Consider the following 23,638-nt stretch of genomic DNA (forward strand, 5'->3'; position numbering starts at 1 on the left):
ATATGCAAAAATAATTCCTATTAACTAAGGGCAAAGCATGACTTAAAGAGCTCTTTCCCAGTTCCTGTATTTACAAACAAAATAAGGAAAGAAACAGGTCCAGATGAGAGGAAGTTGTATGGTAGGAGGGAGGGAGAAAAAAATATCATGGATTCTATTTAACTCAAAGACAAATTGGTCTAGGGTACCATTTCATAAATACCTCCTCATTTAGATATCAATCCCTAAAGTCACCCAAATGACAGGGAAGCATTTTATTTATGACAGGATAGGATTTTCAAAGCTTTACTGTAACACTACCTGTTAGAACTTATAAGCTGATATAAGGATAACTTTGTCATAAATCCTATTTTAAGGATTTCCATTATAGAAACACCAAAGAGACTAATCATAAAGTCTCTAAAAACATAATCCTCTAGGAAGTCTGCAATAGAGATGTTATAAAAACAAAATGGCAACATTTGGATCATATGTCATTTTGTTCTAAGCATTAAAGTTAAGGTACAAGTATGATGACTATAGTTAACACTGTATTGAATGCTGGAAATTTGCTGAGAGAGACTTCAGGTGCTCTCATCGAACACACACACACACACACACACACACACACGTAGCTATGTGAGAAGTTATGTAAATTAGCTTGACTGTGGTAACCATTTCATCATGTATATGCATATCAAATCAGGTTATACACCTTAAATACAATTTTTATTTAACAAACTAAAAGAAAGTGGCTTTTCAGTTTGGATATTAGGATATCATCAATGACGTCAAAGAGGAGTTCAGTAATGCTGACAAAGCAGAGACCAGACTGGCAGGAGTAAGTCAAGAGGCAGAAGTGAAGGCTCCACTAGAGACTGCTGTACCAAGAGAGAGATGGAAGCGGATAGCAAGGGGTTATTTAGGATGGGAAATCCAAGGTTTTTGAAGGCTGAGGAAGAGAACCAAATAGAAGATGGGCTATGGTTTCTACTATGGCTAAAATGTATCTGGCCACACTCCCATTACCAAAGGAATAAAAAAAAATGCAAAGAGAAGGGATTCTCTGAAGGCAAAAATGTATTAGCTACTTATCTGGTAACATTAGATTCAAGTGAGGTAAACTAATTCCTGTATAACTCATTCTGTATCTGGAGTGCACAGAAATCCAGAAGCCACTGACATGTTTAATAACCTTGATTCCTAATTTCTTCCTCATACTATCTTTCCTAGATCTCTTCACAAGATAAAGACAGAAAATTAATGTTCTAGTAGCAAAAAGTGAATGTATTCTGTGTCAAACTGTGACAATAAAAGAAGTTAAAGTAAAAAGAAAATATCTGTGCATGAATCTTTTTTCAATTTCATTCCATATAACACCACAAATTGAGCATTTCACAAGTTGACCACACTGATTGACTGAAACACTGTGGCTTTTCCATTGAGTAATGAACATTCCCTAGTGCCAGCAAGGTTTTATTTGAGGTAGGAATTTAATCATTAAGCTTATCTAAATGTATGGTGTCAAGCAGATGAAGAGTTCTTTACTCATATGCTACTTTGGAAGAATTTTATATATTATCAGTTAAAATTGGTATACATGTAACTGTACACATTAAAAATTAAGTGCTGGGGCGCCTGGGTGGCGCAGTCGGTTAAGCGTCCGACTTCAGCCAGGTCACGATCTCGCGGTCCATGAGTTCGAGCCCCGCGTCAGGCTCTGGGCTGATGACTTAGAGACTGGAGCCTGTTTCCGATTCTGTGTCTCCCTCTCTCTCTGCCCCTCCCCCGTTCATGCTCTGTCTCTCTCTGTCCCAAAAATAAATAAAGAACGTTGAAAAAAAAATTAAAAAAAAAATTAAGTGCAATATGTTAAAATATAGAGTAGATAAAAAGCAATGAAATAATTCATCTATAGGTCTAGTTTATTTATTTTTTTCAACGTTTATTTTTCGGACAGAGCGAGACAGAGCATGAACGGGGGAGGGGCAGAGAGAGAGGGAGACACAGAATCGAAAACAGGCTCCAGGCTCTGAGCCATCAGCCCAGAGCCCGACGCGGGGCTCGAACTCACAGACCGCGAGATCGTGACCTGGCTGAAGTCGGACGCTTAACCGACTGCGCCACCCAGGCGCCCCTATAGGTCTAGTTTAAATGTACAATGGGGGCGCCTGGGTGGCTCAGTCGGTTAAGTGTCTGACTTTGGCTCAGGTCATGATCTCACAGTTCGTGGGTTCGAGCCCTGCATCGGGCTCTGTGCGGACAGCTCAGAGACTGGAGCCTGTTTCGGATTCTGTGTCTCCCTCTCTCTCTCTGCTCCTCCCCTGTTCACACTCTGTCTCTGTCTCAAGAATAAATAAACATTAAAAAAAAATAATTAAATAAATAAATAAATAAATAAAGTACAGTGGGGTTTTTCCCCTATTTTTTCTTCTAAGAATTTTATGGTTTCAGACCTTATGTTTCAATCTTTAATCCATTTTGAGTTAATTTTTGGTGATGTATAATAGGAGCTTAAATTCATTCTTTTGCATGTGGATATCCAGTTTTCCTACCACCATTTATCAAAGAGACTATCCTTTGTATTCTTGGCTCCCTTGTCAAATATAAGTTGACCATATATACATGTGTTTATTTCTGGGCTCTCAATTCTGTTCCATTATTCTAGGTGTTTGTTTTTATGCCAGTATTGTCTTGATTATAATAGCTTTGTAATATGGCTTAAAATGAGTAAGTGTGATGCCTCCAACTTTTTTTCTTTCTCAAGATGCTTTAGCTATTCAGGGTCTTTTATGGTTCCACAAAAATGTTTCCATATCTGTGAAATAGAAATTTTTTTATTTCTGTGAAAAATGCCATTAGAAATTTTTTTTAGAGGTAAATTGCTTTTAATACAAATGTTCTTTATAGTTTTGCTCTGGTGTGAAAGTTATTTTCAATCAGTTGAATTCAAAATCATGGTTACAAATATGGAGGTCTTAAAAGGGGAAAGAAGTTAAATTTCCAGATGAATAAATTTACCATATCCCATTAAAAACATTTGTGGGAGGTAAGATCAAATTTTATCAATCCACTCTGGGAGAGAGATTGCACTGAATCCTATAGATGGCTCTGGGTAGTATAGATATTTTAACAATAGTAACTTTTCTGATCCCTGAACATCAGATATCTTTTGATTTGTCTCTTTCGTCAGAATCTTACAGTTTCTGGCATATAAATCACTCACTTCCTTGGTTAAATTCATTTATCTTTTGATGGTATTTAAATAGGACTTTTTTTTTCAATAGGTCATTGCTAGTGTATAAAAACGCAGTTTACTTTTGCACGTTGATTCTGTATCCTGCAACTTTACTAAAGTCATTTACTAGGTATAACAGTTTGGGGATGGAATCTTGGATTTTATATACACAAGATAATGTCATCAGCAAACATAGTTTTACTTCTTTTTTCTGATTTATATCCCTTTTATTTTCCCTTGCCTAATTACTCTGTCTAGGAATTCTGGTACAATGTTGACAAAGAGTCTTAAGAGTGGGCACCCTCTCAACTAAATAACCACACGTCCCTGGTGACTGCTGCAGAGGTCTGCAGAAGCTGTAAGGGTTGTTGGGAGCCTCAGTAACAACTCCAGGTTCCGAGGCTAGGGACCAAAGCAGGCAGCAGTAGTGGCTGGAGCCAGTGGCAGGCATGCATTTGGCTGCAGGGAACCAGCTGCAGGTGCCTGATTAGTGGCAGAGGCCTATTGAAACACACACACACACACACACACACACACACACACACACACACACACGGGGAGCCAGGACAGGTAGCAATGGTGAAGGCCAACTGCAGATGCCCTGGACACTCTGGGGGCCCTGGCTATCAGTGTGCATGACTGTGGCTACTGGTTGTGATCACTGGTGCACAGCAGTAGAGGCTGGTGTCAACAGTCAGACTGAGGGTGTGTGAGTACATAGCTGGGATAGTTAGCTACAGGTGAGTTCAGTGGTACAAGCCAGTAACAGAAGTCAGGGCCACATCAGGTTCCATGGGCAGCTGCGGGAGCCCTGGCTATGTATATGCCCTCCTGAAGCTGAATGGTCCCTCCACAGGCATGCATGTGGCAGTGGAGGCCAGTGTCAGAGGTTAGTCTAGAGGCATGCAGGTATAAAGCTGGAGGTGATAGCTGCAAGTGAACCCAGTGGTACAGGCCAAGGACAGGAGCCAGAGCCAGATCCATAACTGCAAGCAGCTGTGGGGGCCTTGGTTATAGGCACCTACTCTCATAGCTCTAAGCTCTTGCCATGGATGGGCACGTGACAATGGAGGCTAGCGCTGGGCATCAGACCAGCAGCATTCAAGGGTGCAGGTGGAGGGGCTAGCTTCAAGAGCATGTACAGTGGTGAGGATCAGCTGGGAGTGTTCTAAGCTGGTGTCTTGCACTCACATAGCCACAGGGACTGGCTTTCTGTATGGGTCTTGGGCTTTTGTCAGGGGTGGAGGGCAGGGAGTGAGGGACTCAGGCAGCTGCATCACCAAACAAGAATACTCATGGGGTGAAAACTAGTGAAATTTGTCAGGGATCTGGGTGACCCTGGTTTCTTCAGTGGTGAAAGCTACTGGGTTCATCTGCAGAGCAGGTTGTCCCTGGGAACTGAGGTTCCTCCCACTGTGTGGCTGATACTGGTAGCCCCTGCTTTTAGGCCTTGTTCCTAGCCAACTGTATACATCTCAGCTTTTCTGGTCTCTGGATGGGGTGACAAAAGCAGGTCCTTCATGCAGTACCCCAAAAGGCTGAGAAAGCTGAGAGGGGAATTCTTCCTAGCTGGGTGTTCTCTCTTGGCGCTGAGCAATGCAGTCATGGGGGATGGAATGATGAGGCCCAAATGAAACTTCTTTCCTTTTTTGATCATTTACTATCAAGTATTTTGTCACATGGGTTGCTGAAGTTTCTTAAGTGGACTCCAGAGCTCTCCCAGAAACGTTTTTGTTTGCCAGGCTTTGTGGAGAATGAAGGCTGGGGTCTCCTCTGCCATCTTGGCAATGTCATCAATAATGGCCTATTTTATAAACTGAGTGGTGGGTACAGGGATTTTGTATTTTATCATTGTTCTTTATACATATCACTTATTTGTACTTTTTGGTAGCTACATTTATTTTAAAAATACAAAATTGGGGCACCTGGGTGACTCCGTTGGTTAAGCATCTAACTTTGGCTCAGGTGATGATCTCACGGTGCATGGATTTGAGCCCCACAACAGGTTCTCTGCTGTAAGCACAGAGCCCGCTTTGGATCCTCTTCCCCCTTCTCATTCTCTCTCTCAAAAGTAAACAAACGTGGAACTGGAGGGTGTTATGCTAAGTGAAATAAATCAGTCAGAGAAAGACATATCCTATGTTCTCACTCACATGTGGAATTTGAGAAACTTAACAGAAGACCACAGGAGAAGGAAAAAAAAAGTTACAAACTGAGAGGGAGTCAAATCATAAGAGACTCTTAAATACAGACAACAAATGTAGGGTTGATGGGAGGGGCAGAGAGGAGGGGGAAATGGGTGATGGGCATTGAGGAGGGCACTTGTCGGGATGAGCACTGGGTATTGTATGTAAGTGATGAATCATGGGAATCTATTCCCAAAGCCAAGAGCACACTGTATACTCTGTATGTTAGCTAACTTGACAATAAATTATAAAACTAAAAAACTTTTAAAAAACACAAAATACAAAATCACTGTAAAATGTTTTTTTATAAAAACCTCTAAGAAATAACCATTGTTAACCAAAGACGTGTGTATGCACTCATGTGTGTGCTTTAAACAAAAATGGTTCCAGATCATGAATGCTAACCAATTACTTGATTTCTTAGGATATCTTACAAAGATTTTTTCAAGAAATGAGAATATGAACATCACACTTTGTAACTGTCGCATATTTCAGTGTCTTTATGCCCTTTCACTACAGGAACCGTCAGTACCTGGATCTAATCCATTCCTGAAAAAATGCTGAATAGCACATTTTTGGATAGTGGAGCCTGTCTTCCATTTTGAAATGGAAAAAGTTTATTTCCAGTTTATGAAAATACCTTTCCCAGACTATCACTAATAAATCTATAATAAAATAATTTCCCAGACTATCACTAAAATCCTTAGTGAACATCTATGTAACAATCCAACCAAGGATTTCTGAATAAAAATAATTTAAATAGCCAAATTACCTCTTTAGTAAAACTAAATAAACTCTTCCACAGGTGTATTTGTGTTAAGCCAAGAAATGGCACTCTATGGTATTCGAAAGCTTCCAGATTTAGGAAATAAAGTGAGTGGTGACAAACACTTCCCTCCTTGTATGCATTTGCCACTCCTTCACCCAGAGGTGGAGTCTGTTCCCTGCACCCCCCCCCCACTTTGAATCTGGATTGGCCTTAACAACTTGCATGAGAGAGGTGATTTTCTGGGACTTCCTAAGAAGCCTGCAGCTTCACTCTGGGTCCACCCAGAGGTCTCACTGTGAAGAAACCCAAGCAAAACACATGAAGAGACTATATGGAGAGAGAGACACTCAACCAGCACCAACTCTTCCAGCCATGCCAGCCCAGGAGCCACACGTGACAGGAAGAAGCCTCCAGATGGAGGCATCTTTAGCAGTCAATGGACACAGCAGAATGAATGTCCCCAAGTGAGAGCCTCCAAATGCAACCTGTCAACTCTCAGATCACCAGAGACGATAAGATTTCTTTCATAAGCAATAATTGTTTTAAACTAGTAAGTTTAGGGGCGCAGTCGGTTAAGCGTCCGACTTCAGCCAGGTCATGATCTCGCGGTCCGTGAGTTCGAGCCCCGCGTCGGGCTCTGGGCTGATGGCTCAGAGCCTGGAGCCTATTTCCGATTCTGTGTCTCCCTCTCTCTCTGCCCCTCCCCCGTTCATGCTCTGTCTCTCTCTGTCCCAAAAATAAATAAACGTTGAGAAAAAAAATTTAAACTAGTAAGTTTAAGCTACTAAGTTTGGAACATTTGTCACGCAGTAATAGGTAACCAGGATATGCATTATCCTACTGGGAGAACCACAGAGGGGAGACTGAAATGTGCCACACATCCTTCTTGCCTGGGTTCATGCCCTAGTTAAATGTTTGTGCTGGCAAGTGCATGTGAACCTATTATGACAGGATTTGTTTCACAAAGCTGGAGTAAAGTTTTCTGCAATTACAGCAAATACTGCAATGGTGACAACTCAGGTGGCATCGCACATCAGTGAAGACAACTTGGCTGTGTTCCAAGATTATCTAGTTACATGGCACAAAAACAGACACATAGACCAATGGAATAGAATAGAAACCCCAGAACTAGACCCACAAACGTATGGCCAACTCATCTTTGACAAAACAGGAAAGAACATCCAATGGAAAAAAGACAGCCTCTTTAACAAATGGTGCTGGGAGAACTGGACAGCAACATGCAGAAGGTTGAAACTACACCACTTTCTCACACCATTCACAAAAATAAACTCAAAATGGATAAAGGACCTAAATGTGAGACAGGAAACCATCAAAACCTTAGAGGAGAAAGCAGGAAAAGACCTCTCTGACCTCAGCCGTAGCAATCTCTTACTCGACACATCCCCAAAGGCAAGGGAATTAAGAGCAAAAGTGAATTACTGGGACTTTATGAAGATAAAAAGCTTCTGCACAGCAAAGGAAACAACCAACAAAACTAAAAGGCAACCAACGGAATGGGAAAAGATATTCGCAAATGACATATCGGACAAAGGGCTAGTATCCAAAATCTATAAAGAGCTCACCAAACTCCACACCCGAAAAACAAATAACCCAGTGAAGAAATGGGCAGAAAACATGAATAGACACTTCTCTAAAGAAGACATCCGGATGGCCAACAGGCACATGAAAAGATGTTCAGCGTCGCTCCTTATCAGGGAAATACAAATCAAAACCACACTCAGGTATCACCTCACGCCAGTCAGAGTGGCCAAAATGAACAAATCAGGAGACTATAGATGCTGGAGAGGATGTGGAGAAACGGGAACCCTCTTGCACTGTTGGTGGGAATGCAAATTGGTGCAGCTGCTCTGGAAAGCAGTGTGGAGGTTCCTCAGAAAATTAAAAATAGACCTACCCTATGACCCAGCAATAGCACTGCTAGGAATTTATCCAAGGGATACAGGAGTACTGATGCATAGGGCCGCTTGTACCCCAATGTTCATAGCAGCACTCTCAACAATAGCCAAATTATGGAAAGAGCCTAAATGTCCATCAACTGATGAATGGATAAAGAAATTGTGGTTTATATACACAATGGAGTACTACGTGGCAATGAGAAAAAATGAAATATGGCCTTTTGTAGCAACGTGGATGGAACTGGAGAGTGTGATGCTAAGTGAAATAAGTCATACAGAGAAAGACAGATACCATATGGTTTCACTCTTATGTGGACCCTGAGAAATTAACAGGAACCCATGGGGGAGGGGAAGGAAAAAAAAAAAAAACAGGTTAGAGTGGGAGAGAGCCAAAGCATAAGAGACTCTTAAAAACTGAGAACAAACTGAGGGTTGATGGGGGGTGGGAGGGAGGAGAGGGTGGGTGATGGGTATCGAGGAGGGCACCTTTTGGGATGAGCACTGGGTGTTGTATGGAAACCAAATTGTCAATAAATTTCATATTAAAAAAAAAAAAAGATTATCTAGTTACATCTTCATCTTTCAAAATGTAGGCGCTAGTCTACTCTTTTTTCCTTTTGACACCAAAACTGTAAGTCTCAGGACAGTCTGATTTTGATTTTTGTGCTTTGGATGTAAAGTACTTTCCTATAGATGGTTGTGGACTTTTCTCTTTATCCCTTTTATTCAAATACTTTTGCCAGTCTGAGGCCATAATCTCTGGCTCTATAAAACTGGGCCATTTTTCAACTGAGACTTTTTATTGTTGGTCTCTATCATCTTTCCTGCCATCATTTTCATCAATTTGTCCTGGTCTTTTCTCAGATTTTGTTTCTCAAGGTTTTCCCCCATATCGTTATTCTGTTTTCCAAACAATCAATTCTGTACTGGACACTCCCCAATGAAAACCCTATGACCGCTCTAGGTTTAGCTTGCTTTGGGTCATCTGACCTCACTTCTCATCGGATCACCTTATCCCTTGATCTCAGCCCATGCACCACTGCTTCCCAACCTAACTTATGAAGAATAAGTCTTCCCTGCATCCTACTGACAAACTAGTTTGTCCCTACTGAGGACAAACTTTTTTCCTAAATTTTTCTTCTGTTCTTCTCATGCAGGAATATCAGGAATCTGAACTTGGCAAAGTTTCTGAATGATTTTCCTCTCATTACGTGACAATTACAAAATACATTTTTTTTCTCCTCAAAGAAGGGCAAGTCTACTCAGGATCTAGGAGATAAATTGTGAGGGCTGCCTTTGGGCTTTCTCTCTGAACGTTTGGGTGTTGGTTAAATTCTATTTTCATCCCAACTCATGAGTGGCACTTGATATGCCCATTCCCCAACCTAATTCAATGTTTAGGCAACTTTTCTCTGCTCTATGCTAAATTAGAATTGAACCTTCTCTTACCTACTGTCTGGATTTCTAGAATACTGAAGTGAAATATGTTAATTATAATCTTTACAGTCACTCCCATCAGGGTTCTTTCTGTCATCCTCCTGACTTATATACCACTAAAAGGAACCACACTTTCCAAGATACAATGTGTCACCTATTTCTTATGCATTTATTTTCTGGGAGTTGGTGAATATTTGTAGGAAATTGCAAGACAAACACTTTAGAGAGAAAGGTTTAAGAAAGAGGAATCTGGCTTCATGGACAGTTGATCCTTGTCATTAGGAGCACAAGCCCTGAAGCCAGACCCTCTGGATCAGAATCTGGCTTCATTACTTAACTTGCTCAAACCACAGAGCTAATATTGGTCATCTCTGTGCCTCTATTTCCTCATCTGGAAATCAGGAATAGTAACAGTATCTAACCTGTACAGTCATTGCAGTAATTAAATGAGTTAACATCACTTAATGTAGTATCTGGAATATTAGAAGTATTCACTATTATTTATAATTACCATTCTGTTGTTACAAAGAAGTCATGCAACAAAAGGACAAAAAGGACATCTGTCCAGTTCTCTCATTGGCAGAGAACTTTCATTTCTGACCCAGGGTCCACTGGTTGGGAGTGAAACCATTTCTAGCTTTCAGGTAGACATAGCTATCAGAAGCATAACAAATGGCCTTCAACTTCTGTTTTTAAATTCAGTCCTTTTGGTTTTTAATTGTTGGAACTTCCTTCTGGATTTTAGGGACAAGTCAGGTTGGGTGGTGGCCAAGGCAAGTCCATCTAGTTACCATTCTTAACCAGAGGACATTGAACATTAGTTTTACGTTCAAATATTAAAACTTAAGTTTACATGACTAAGAACAGCTGTCAAGTCCAATTCTGTTTTACTTACACCAATGGTAAATGTCAAATTCTAAAAATCTCCTGACTAATCAGAATTATTAAATGCAGGACAGAATAGATCACAGTGCTGGCCAGGATTCTGAAGGCTCATCTACTTCATCCATCTGCCTTAAAATATGTCTACATCCATTTATCCTGGACAGAGTATTTTAGAGACCCAAGAGAATACTTAAGTATTTTTAACAACTTTAAGTACCAAGGAACCCTTGACTATTTAAGCTCTAAACCCTCTTCTGTGGTTAAGTACAATTTCTCAGAGAGAAAAAAAAAAATCATTGGCCACCAGGTTTCATATAATCTTTATGATCTTTATGCCTTATTAGATCATCCTTTACTACCCTTTTAAAAAGTATATAGTTAACAGATGTAGTACTTAGCTGACAAAGTTTGCATAAATAACTGGCTTTATATAAACACATACTGCCTATTCTTCTTTTGAAAGGTCATATTTATTTTAAACAAGAAACTAAAAATTTAGTCTTGCCAAATTATATAAAGCTTTCTAGCCTAACCTTTTGATTCCCTTTACTAGAGGTACTTACATTATTTTAAAATAACGGAACTGGGAGAAAAGCCATTCCAAATTTTTATGCATGGAACATTTAAAAGTGGTGAGTTCCTAACATGGATACTTTCCAACAATCATCTTAGTTCAGGAAAGCAATACAGCATAGAGGTTAAGAACATGCTCTTTGGGGACTGAGAGCCCCGGCATAAACCTGAGCTCTGCCACTTTTTCTCCAAAGCCTCACAGCTAGTATCTTCTCTAAGCCTTGGTTTCTCATCTGTAAGATGTGAGAAACAGTAGTTTCCTACCACATAAAGAAAAAAAAAATGTCGTGATTAAATAAGAAAATGAAGTTTGAGCCCAGTTCATGGCACATAGTAAACACTGAATATATGTTGGTGGCCGTGGTAGAAATGGGGGGTGAGGGGAATCATTGATAACAAAAAAGAATATCAATGACACCGAGAGAGAAGGAATGACCTTTCTTAAACCAACCACATGAGACAACGTAACTCAGAGTCAAACCACAGAGTAGGTTTGACCACAAGCCCTGACACTGTCGTAAGCCCACATTGTGGCCCTGCAGTCCCAGCTCCGTCTTGCCACGGACTATTGGTTTTCTGACTTCAAGAGCAGCTTCAGTTTGCCCTGCCCACCTCTGATGAATGGTAACTGCTGGTTTGGATGGGATTTCCTTTATATCCTCTGACTTAAACAGCATCACAAAAGTAAATTTTGTTGTTTTGAGAGGGTAAGTAACACTACAGAAGTACTTCTGTCCAACAAAGTGAGGATCATGCAACAAAAGGAAAACACTCAAAGGAAAACAAATGTGTAGAGGAGATAAATTCACTTCAGGATGGATGTTTACCAAAAAAGAAATTACACCCACAGTTCTCTCAGTTGGGGACCAATGGCAAGTTACATGCCCCCTGTTTAGCAGCTGAAAGTCAGCCAGATCCTGTGGCTTGGCTCCCTCACAAGCTTTAAATAGACGAATTTGCAGAACAGCACCCAAGTAAGTAAATAATGTGCAAGCTGCTCTCGGCTAAGAATAGGGAAAGAGAATATAGAAATTTTTCAATAACTACAAGCTTGAAGAGATTATACAGATAACTGGGTTCAGTTTTACTAAGGTCAAAAATATTCAATTAAGTTTCAAAATCTCTGATGGACACTATAATTCCCTCCTGGGGCAGCTGGGTGGCTCAGGTGGTTAAATGTCCGACTTGGGCTCAGTTCATAATCTCAGGGTTCATGAGTTCGAGCCCCACATCGAGCTCTCTGTCAGTGCAGAGCCCACTTCAGATCTTCTGTCCCCCTCTCTCTGCCCCCACTAGCACTCTGTATCTCTCCCTCTCAAAAATAAACATTAAAAAAAAAAAAAGAACAACATCCCTTCCTTCCTTCCCCCCATAATTTTACAACGATCTGGGACAAGTTGTAGAAAACTTAGAAACATAAAAATTTCATCTTTTCAAAAGCTGCTTGGCTGCTTTTTTTCACCTATCCAAACAGGTTTCCCACTATGAAGAGAAATGCAAAGCAATTATACTATTAACTCTGATTTTAAAGAAGGTATTAGGCAAAATATCTGCTGGAGAGGAAAAATGTTGCCAGTGTAGATTATGAGGCCCAATTCACCTAGAATATTCATAGAAAGAATCCATGTTTCTTTTTCCCTACCTATTTTGAGCCTTCTGGGTGATTCTGATGCTCTCTGTGGTTTGGAAACCACTTCTCAAGTACCTTTAGGATTGCTTTCTCCATATTCTTTTAAGTGAACTGATGGTATCAACGTCATTCCTAGGTAACATTAATATACACACAGACACTACACATTTTGCATGTGTTAACCCATTTAATAGTTGTCACAACATTGAAGGTAGATATTATCATTTTATAAATGGGGGAACAAAGGGTTGTGAAGTTAAGTAGCTGCCAAAGTCACAAAGCTACTAAGTCAAGGAACCAGAAGTTGAACTCCAAGGCTTTTGCCTTTAAAAGCCTGGTTATGTAAGAGCTTCAAGAGTTAGAAATAAAGTAGGAATGGAGTATAGGAAACTGAGTTTGCAAGAAGAATAAGAATAAAGAGGATCTAAGAGACCTCAGTCCTTCTTACTGCAGTACTTTCCCAGCGCTCCCAAGTTCTGGAGGAGCACAGATCCTGCAGTTTTGAACTTACGGCTGATGAACATTGTTAAGTCCACTCCTATATCTGACCCAGTGAATTTCCTACATTATACCATGTGACCACCAGGATTCCTCATGATGTGCGGATGCATTCTGAACCACCACACTGAATAACAAAGCACCAGTGCACTGAAATTATATAGCCTTGCTTTCTGTAATGATTTCCAAGTATGTTGCTTCATCTCTAAATAAGTCATCTAATTCACAATGGGTACTTGATCAAGCCTTATTAAATGTACAATTCTCATCTTGCACTTGGAGAAACTGGACTGTTGTCAGAAGGGGAAATATACCATTCCTTTTTGATCAAAGCAGAGCCAGGGGTTGAGGCTGGCCCCATTACCAGACACTTGGCTTGACCACCATGTGTCATTTTCCATCTCATGACTGTATGATACGGTTCAAATCCTAACTTAACTAATTGACATGTTAAACTACCAAGTAGGATTTTCTAATCCAATTTGTTTCTCATCACTTAGGCAGCTGTTTTAACCAAACTGTGCTAATTTGTTTCAGGACATACATGAAAACCAGCCTTCCTCTGCTCAGGCTGGAAACATAACAGTGCTCTCCCAGTGAATAAAAAAGTTTAGATGGCTCCCATAAAAACCTGTGACATGAAATTAAGCTAATTACAAGGCACAAATTTAAGGTTTAGACTACTTAATAATTCTTATTAATCTTGCCCTAAAAAATTGAAACCAACAATGAACAAGAGTTACTTTGTGTAAACTAACTCTCTTCAAATTAATGCTATTTCCTTTATAGTAAAAAGAAATCTTAATATAAAGTAGTCTTTATTCTTCGCATATCCTCCAAATCCTAGTTTTGCAGTACTTATGGTTCCAAGATACCTGAAGTCCAGTAATGCCCTTGGTAATCTGAGATCTGCAGCACACTTTTGACACAAGCCTCCTTTCTTTTTCCTTTAAATACTGTCCAAGCACATGAATGTTATCACTCTGTGTTACTTTATGTTCGGATGCTAGGCACTCACAAAATTAATTGGATCATTTGTATCAAGTCACAGAAATATTATACTAAAAATAGAAAAGTAAAATACAATAAAATTTGCAGAGGTCCAGTGACACAAAACTAGGGACTAACAACATGAAACAAGTTCACTAAAAATTTAAAATGAAGTGACCACACTTGATAGAATAAATGCAATGCATGCTTTTATAAAAAAAAAAAAAAAGAGAGAGAGAGAGAGAGAAAAAGAAAAGACTATCACTATCACTAAATACTTAACCTAGAAATTTTAGTAATATTTAATAAAGGTGCATATTTGTTTCAAGCTAATGCCTTAAAGATTCTAGTCTTTACATAATAAAGAGATAGTCTTCTAGAGTTGGTCTCAAAAAAGAGACAAGAAGACAGACCAGTCAAAGTAGGGAAGATGTACCAAGAGAAGAAAGAGCAGCACCAGGCAGAGAGAAGGAGAAGGCAACGAGTTGTAGAGGTAGAATCGAGTAGAATCGGTGAGCAAACGGCCAGGCAAGTAAGAACAAAGGAGTTTGGGTTGCTTTCCAGGTTGTGGCTAAAATGAGTAGGGAAGGGAGAGCAGGTGGAAGAGCCTGTTTCAAAGGAGAATTTGAAATCATTTTTGATGTGTTTAATTTGCAGTGCATGTGGGAAAACCCGGTGGGAATATGAAGGTCAGGGGCTGGGGTAATAAAGGCAGCTGAGAAGAAGTGGACAGAGGGAAATATAATAAAGGAAATGTTGTAACAGATAAATAGGTCCTCCTGGAAAAGGGCTAAGACTCAGGAATATGGGGTAGCCTTGAAAGAAAGAGGTTTCTTCCATGAGAAGATACAAGAAAAGTAGGTATAGTGTTTGAAGATAAACAGGAAGAAAGGTGAGGTACTTCAGATTCAAGCCAGAAAGAGAAATTATCATCATCTTCTAAGAACAGTCAAGGTTAGGGATACCAACTGTGCCAAATGAGAGAGAGGTAACAGGATCCTTAAGCTGGGCTGAGGAATTAGCTAAGATTGTGGGGACACCTGTCTATGATTTCCTCAACCTGAGACTGAACAGGTTTGGAGGATTCTGGAGTACTAGATCATGAGGCTGAGTTCCAGCCTGTGTATGTTGTTCAGTCATAGAAAAACTAACACCCATGATACCTCCTTGTGAACACTGCCTAATGGAGGCTTCACTTAGACATACATATACCTCTCTGAGCTGACGCTGAGTTTAAATGAACCACGTCACTATCAGTATGAAAATCAGATAGCATAGTTTTTCCAGTATTACAACCTAATCCATGGGTCCAACATATGTTGGGCGTGCTATAAAAATAAATATAAGCCCACATAATATAATCAGCTTTTGAAAAGCAATTGGCCAAAGAGATTGCACATATACTTATATGAAATATACACGTATTTAAATTATTCATTCTCTTTCATCTACTACCATGCTCATAAAAATGCTAGTCTCAAATTTATCACCCATGTAAAAGATACATATTTATGTCAAAAACTTTTAAGTACCACCACATGAACAGCTCTAGAAAAAATGTTGAATCCCATGAACAGATTTCTAGGGAGAACACATATGCCAAGTTTTACCTCAAAGGGGTATTTTGAAATTCATTTTCATAAAACGATTTTTCAAAAAATAGCAATTATGCCCTTAATTCTATTTGTCTTATCTGGTGCCACCCAAGACTCAAAGTTTAGAACAGATACTAAAAGTACCTTTGTACAATGCAACAGCTTATAAATGCAGCAATTTTAGTGCATCTCTATACTCCTTTCAGTCCATCTAAAAATTAAAGACCTTGTACTTGGACCCGATAAAATAGTCCTAAGTAACCAACTGTGATAATTTCTAACTCCTTGCAATTGTAGAATTCTTAGAACCTCATCTTTAAAAAGAAAAAGTAAAATTACCACATAATTTGTATGTCCTTTTTTTTTCTAAGCTTTTAAAGTCATGCACATACTCCTTGCTTATCATGAGTGTAGGTTACAAAGACATTTCAGAAAACAGGAAATAAAACTGGCAAAGAAATTTAAGTGGGATCCCGTCATTAATAAACAAATAGAATTGAAAATGAAGTATTTTTAAAAACATAATAAAATTATGTTTTAAAATATAAAACATAATCCTAGCAAGGTGTGGTGAGGCTGATATACTTTGCTGGTAGCACAAGGCTACATAAGTTCTTTGGAAAGCCATTTGATAATATAAATTTTGGCCAAAAAAATCATATTCTTTGTTACAATAACTCTACTATTCAAATTATCCTAAGAAAATAAGCCAAAATACAGATTATATTCATACTGTTAATCACAAAAATCTTTTCTTATACAATAACTTCAGGATTTGTTTTCCTTATTATAGTACTAAGACAGTGTTAATTTCATAAAATTTTAAAATTGCAAGAAGTAGAAGAACATTTTTACACATCCACATTCATTCAGATACTGACTACCCACTTATATGCAAGGACCTATTAAACACTGAAGATTGAACACTTGGTGTGACAGTCCTTCCTGTCATAAACCTTAATCTCACCACCAAGAAACAACCACTATTAGTATCTTGGTGATTTTCACTTTATTTTTCTGTTTAGTATGTTTACTCATTATTTAGTTGGCTGATACTTATGACTAGGAATGCTATCGATTTTTCCATCCTGATTCTTTTTTGCTCAAGAGAATTACTGAGAAAAAGAAACAACTGTCCCAAAATGCAGGAAAATCTTAAGTACTCAACTTTATAATTTAGGCATGGTAAAAAATATCATATGCTTATTACATGCAAAGCATCTTCTCTTTCTATAAAATTATTATATATATATTTTATATATTACATATTATATATGTATAATATATATTATATATAAAAGATTCTATGTATATAATTTAATGTATATTTTATACGCTACTCAGACTTGAATATGCCTAAAAATGTTCAGATATACAAAAATTATATACTACTATAAATCTTTAAGCTAATAATTTTAAAGCTTATTTTAGAAAATATACATTAATAACACAAAAGATACCCATCATGGGGTGCATGGGTGGCTCAGTCAGTTAAGCGTCCGACTTTGGCTCAGGTCATGATCTCACAGTTTGTGAGTTCGAGCCCCACATCAGGCTCTGTGCTGACAGCTCAGAGCCTGGAGCCTGCTTCGGATTCTGTGTCTCCCTCTCTCTCTCCCCCCTCCCCCACTCTCTCTCAAAAAAAAAATAAACATTAAAAAAAATTTTTTTTAAGATACCCATAATGAGATAAGGCTCAAAATGGAGGTAATCTAAATATTCACCTTTTAAGTTTCACAATCTCATAGCTTGCTATTGGGTCCCGAACTTGTAACAAGTCCTTATCTCCCCAGGATGATTGTCAAGATTTGTGGAAAGTATGACCAGGTCTCTAGACATGGAAATTAAAAACAAATGCCCAAGTAAGTGGCAAGAATCAGAAAACATAAAGGCCTGGGACTGATGTACAGGCCCACAAAATAGCACTCTAAATGACAGGTGCCCTTTGCACCTCATGAATAAAGAACCTGGGTTTACATGTTTAACAGAAAGAGCTAGGAATCTGGAACAATACTCCTACCTTCTGGAACCTGAAGAGCTCTAGTGTCCTAGCAAGCCTTCTGAGGTCAGCTGAAGGAGATGGCACGTGCCCACTAACAGCCAGGAGCACACAGGAAATGAATGTTAGCTACATGCAGACACTTGGCATTCTCCTTACAAACTCACAAGCCTGAAAGGTAGATTCCATCATCTGTCCCCATCTTGCCGGAAAGAAAAACAGTAGCAGAGAGGTGTCCAATGGCAAACAGTTATCGGAAAGGTAATCTCAAAACTGTAACTGCAAGGCTTTTGCTCTCTTTACTCCTTTGCTATTCTGCTTCCCATCACGTGAGGGCTAAGAAAAAAACAGATGGGGCAGGTGGCCAACGATGGAGTCTCAGGTTGTGGTGGCATCAAGGTTGGAACAGGTTGACATCAACTGGAGATGCCAAGTAATGGAGGAATTAAAGGCAATCCACATGTGAGACACCAAAATATTTATCCCTAGATGTCTGAACTTGCAATTCTACATTAGTAACTTTTCTATAAGGTTATTTTCACCAAGTTTTTCAGTAGCTGAGCATTTCACGAAATGGATTTGATCCATATTATAGGGAGCACCCCTTCTCCATATCATCAGCAGGCCAATTAAGAAAATATGCTTTTCGGAGCGCCTGGGTGGCGCAGTCGGTTAAGCGTCCGACTTCAGCCAGGTCACGATCTCGCGGTCCGTGAGTTCGAGCCCCGCGTCAGGCTCTGGGCTGATGGCTCGGAGCCTGGAGCCTGTTTCCGATTCTGTGTCTCCCTGTCTCTCTGCCCCTCCCCCGTTCATGCTCTGTCTCTCTCTGTCCCAAAAATAAATAAATAAACGTTGAAAAAAAAAAAAGAAAATATGCTTTTCAGTCATATACACACACATACACAGGGAATATGAGTGAGGTATATAAAGCCTGATATTTCTTGTGTCCGCTTAGAATCCTGAAACTGTCCACAATAGGATCCTTGAAGTGAAATTGCAGTATAGTACTATATCAGACACCATTCTTATATCCTTAACATTTAGTGTCATTTAGAGAATAAATTTCAAGTTACAAGAGATAAAACATTTAATAGACTTGGGAGTTTTATTGTCATGGCTAAAAATTTTGGTTCTGCTGTATTTCTAGGTATTTTTAAATCAAATAATTTGCTTCTGTTTATAGTAAAGTAGTTATGAATTCAGAGCTTGACATATTCAGAAAAATTAGTTTAACCCACAAATCTTCAAATAATTTCATTCTTGTGAGAGTTTACAAACTACCTATCATTTTACTAGGCAAATGCTCTAGGACGCCTCCTTAAAATACATTATCTTAAACCTTTCATTTATAAATTCCTGCAGAATTACTTAACATATTGAAATGAAAGGTTTTCTTTTCAAAATACACAGTCTCTCAGCCCACAACACTATCAGCACAAAAAGTCATTTATTAAAGCTACAATATCCCACCCACTTAGTGAAAATAAATAAATACAATAAAACAGGCCATAACTCCCCAACCCATCAACCCAATGGGTTAAAAATTGGGTGGCTCACCTGATTGTGGCTATAGAAATGTGAAAAGTATTTGGAAGCTAAACATGAAGCATAGGTTCAGGAAAAAGGAGTCCCTCCCCAGAGGCATATAACCTCTGAAGAGACAGGTGACAGATGTGCCTACAGACCAAAATAAAATAAAGATCTGGCCAGCCAAGCTGAGAAGGAATTTAAACACAACAAAAGCACATGTTAGCACATGTTGGTGCCAAATGTATCCTGCAATCCCTGAGAGTAAAGAATTTTGATGAACTGAGGCAGTAAGTCACGGAACTGAAATGAGAAACTTCCAATCGTTTACCTCTGATTTCCTACCACAAATGCTGCCCACATTTTGCCACAGCACAGGCTGACACTGGACTATGGCAATAGATTTGAGATTTTGCTCATATTGTGTTTTTAGTGAACAGGGGCAAAGAAAAAGCCTTGAATCAACTCAAAATACATATTGAATGTCTCTCAAAGGGTGAAGGCAGGTCTCAGGAAAGCTCAATACAAGATGTCTGCAGAAGATGAGGAATAGGGTCACGGAGAAAGGAAACACGTTTGTGAGCAAAACTAAGATTGTAACTCTGGCTTGTTATTAACTCTGGCCAAGCCTAAACAAACATTTTTTTTTCCTTCTAGTTATTATTGAGTCATATGGCCACCGGCAGGAACTGTTATCACTTCATTTTCTGCGAAATGTTTCAGAAACTTGAAACCTCCCACACTTCCCCCATGTGAATACTCTGGATTTTTAAACAACCATGAAGTGTTTGCTCCCAAAAATGAATACATTTGATGGCCTGGTAGTACAGCTGATCCATCACAAACTGTTTAGGGTGCAGAGCTAAGAAAGTTACTAAACCAAATGACACAATGATTAAGAAGTTACTAGAACAGCAGTTTAAATTAAATTAGCATTCACATTGAGGCTGTCTCTGTGCCTTTGCCTTTGCTTTGCTGTTCAATCACTCAAATGGAGAACATTTGCAAGAGCACCACCCGAAACGCTGAAAGAAGTAGCATTTCAAAGATTTATTGTGATCTGGTGTTACTGATCCCCATGAAGCACCTGCCCAGCCACAGACAAACATGAGGCAAAAGACGCCAATACATTAACTGCCAAGTGTCTTGTCCACATTCTATTAATGTAACAAGAACCATCTAGAATCTCAATGTCCAGTGTGTGCTACAGGCTTGCTAGTAAAATCAATCCTTGATTTTTCTGTGGCTGTTGTACAAACACAATGCTGATTTTATTTAAGTGTTTTTCACTAAACAGTATCTGTCCTAAAAAAAAAAAAAACAAAAACAAAAACAAAACTACAATTGTTTAATACCATCTCTGAACCAGAGACAACTGTAAGGAAGCGGTAATACCCACAGATCCAAACTGACATCCCGTAAGTCCACATGGAACACAGCTTCCTCAGTGTTTTAGTTTGTAGCCAGCTGAGAACCTTTTGATTTCGCTATTGTAATATCTTCAATTTCATCTGCAAACAATTTGAGAGAAATCTTGCCTTTTTGCCACGGTACTCACTTAGAGAAGACTTTGTCCTGAATGGCTTTCCTGTTAGGCTAGTCTAACTCCTTCCTGCTTTTGGGACTAGTTCTTAAATTTTCACAGAGGTAGTCATTTCTGCTTAGATGATAAGGTGTTGGATTTTGCCTAAAAGGAACTTGAAATGTAAAACACCAGGTTTCACAGCTTCAGAGAAGTGTGTGTGTATTGTAAATGCAAATGATTTCTACAAAGTTCTAATCCTGTTATCAATCCCTTGAGATACACACCCTTACCCTTTCATCTCTCCCCTGGCTGTGGTTCTACATTTTTATTGCATGTTTTAAAAAAGAAAAACACTAGTAAATATACTCTAGATTCTGGTTTAGGAGCCTCAGGAGAGGACACTGAGGTGTGGATTTGAGCAGTTTTCTAATTAAAAACTCAGATGGTCTGTTTCTCTCAGAAAAGCTTCAACTCTCAGTCTCTACACTTTGGATGCTTTGCTCATAGCATCTTGGCCCAAGGCCATTCAGGATTTGCCTCAACAAACCCCTTCCTGAAGTAGGGTCTAGCAAGCAATGGAGGGTCAGGATACCAAATAAAAAGGAGCCTGCATACCTTAAGTAGGTGCAATTCTTATTAAAAAAAAAAAAATCAGGCTTCCAGTTATGGATTGAATAAGTCCCAGAAATAAAAACATGGCATAAAGAATATAGTCAATGATACTGTAATAGTACAGTATGGTGATAGTCAATAGCTACATCTGTGGCCAGCACAGAATAACGTATAAGCTTGTTCAAGCACTATATCGTACACCTGAAACTAATGTAACATTGTGTGTCAACTACTCTCAAAAAAGTTTAAAAAATCTTAAAGGACCTGGAAATCTGAAGAAACAAGCACAATTTTGAAAGACCATTTGATGTATAGAAAACACAATTTGAAAAGCTTTGACAAACAAATGAAATGAGGAAGAATCAAATACATGAACTGTTTTAGCCATTGATGCAACAAATCACAACTCCTTTCTGATAAAGTTTTTTTTTTAAGCCTTAATATGCCTCCTTGAAGAGTTTCTCAAGCAACTGGCATCAACACTTTTTTATGGTGTCTGTGTTCCCTGCCTTTGGCATGTGGTTCTTGCTTTAATGTCAGCAGCTTTTAAACTTTTTCAAATCTTAAATCACTTCACTCATCATGGCTCGTGTTTTGTAAAATACCCATTATAATGAAAAACCATCCGTCTTAGCAGAAAGTGCCTATTTTATCAGTTCCTCTCAAGACTATGGATCAGGGAATCCTTATACCAAGAAGACAGCAATTATATCCAAACCTTGGAATGACTATGTGCAACTCATCCGGGGCTATGACATAGGTCACAGTCAGAATCCAAAAAGGAAGCTGAGAACAGAGCTGTTGGAAGCCACTCTCCTACATTCTTTATCTAGAAATTATCTTCTGTGATAGCCTTACTCTAAATCAATCTGCATAAAAGTCTAGGAACTGGGATGTACAAAAGCTTTGCCAGATCCTTGGTCTAGATTATGTTGCTGACATAATCTAACAGCTCTAATAGCCTAAAAAGTGAACACACACACACACACACACACACAAACACACAAACAAGTAGATTCTGAAGTCATTTATGCAAAGGTAATTTCTACACACTGTAAATAATAAGTGCAAACTATTTTTATTTTGTGTTTTGGGGCTTCAGCTGTAAAATCCATTAAGATAGCCCTTTGCCAGATCTTTCATGGATTACTGAAAATGTAAAACACCGTTAAATTTACATCATCATAGATACCACTCTGACAAATGTTCATTTCCAGTGGATATGGGAGTCAGAACACGAATAAATCTAACCAGTGAGAAATTGGCATTTTGTTGAACCCATCCTGTTCACAGTTAGCAAGATTCAGTAATGCTGTAATTCTAAAGCAGTCCTTGACTGAACACTCTATAAACAATGCAGTAAAGAACTCTTTGTAGTTAGTGACTAATAATTCTGGTAAGTTGTGCCTACTAAAAACTGACCAGGGAGAAAACACAAAAAAGAAAACGCACTTGAATCCAGTTACATAAAGGCACAACACACAGGATTTTGAAGAAATAGAACATATATAACTTTCTCCCAGGGCCACAGAACTGCCTTCATTCATCTGCCACCAGCTTTCTGACTTTGATTAAACTGTCGCCATCTGTAAGAGTTTTAGAGTAGGGATGTTTTGTGCCAGTCTTGAGAGGTCAAAATTCTACAGTAACTTCAGGGAACAACTCAAAGCAGAAAACAGACAGAATAATCTCTAAGTGTCCCCAGAATAGCCCAGTCTCCTCAAGAACTGTCCAGAGTGGAAATTATCTTCTGATAATTCAAACATATTATGTCAGTTCATGGTTACTGACTAAAAGTGGGAGGTCTCTTCCAATTCCGGATCCAGTTTTAAAGTGCTGCTGACAGAAGCCTGCTGGCCTCCTATATGAGGAGGGGAAAGTGCACTGACTGAGCAGTTAAAGATCTTACTTCAGCCGATGTGAACATTCTGAACACCCTGTGCAGTGCCATGACCTAATGCCCAAATCTCTTGAAATTCTGGCATCATAGTATTCTCCTAAGAGGTACACTGTTATTATAATTATATAAAATTTCAGGAAGTTCAGTTTCCTCTACTCAAGTATCAGAAATTAAGATGTAAATTTGAGCGTTTTTGGACTCAAATATTCTTTGACTCCTGTACAGTATTAGATTTTCAACCTGAAATAACACTAGGAAGTATAATTTTAAAATTCAGTTTTTCCTCTGTCGATAAAATGAAACAATATTTTGTACTTAAAATGCTAAAATCTTTCTTGCCCTATCCCATCCCCAGAAAAATCCAGATAATAGGACACAA

At 38.9% G+C, this 23,638-nt stretch overlaps 1 protein-coding gene across 2 annotated transcripts in view; it reads right to left on the reverse strand.

Moving 5' to 3' along the window:
- The window catches only part of RSPO2 (R-spondin 2), a 159,278-nt gene that overhangs the window by 15,804 nt on the left and 119,836 nt on the right, over positions 1 to 23,638 (reverse strand). The gene's annotated exons all lie outside the window — the stretch shown is intronic.

The sequence above is a fragment of the Felis catus genome, chromosome F2, assembly GCF_018350175.1.
Source record: "Felis catus isolate Fca126 chromosome F2, F.catus_Fca126_mat1.0, whole genome shotgun sequence".
NCBI lineage: Eukaryota > Metazoa > Chordata > Mammalia > Carnivora > Felidae > Felis > Felis catus.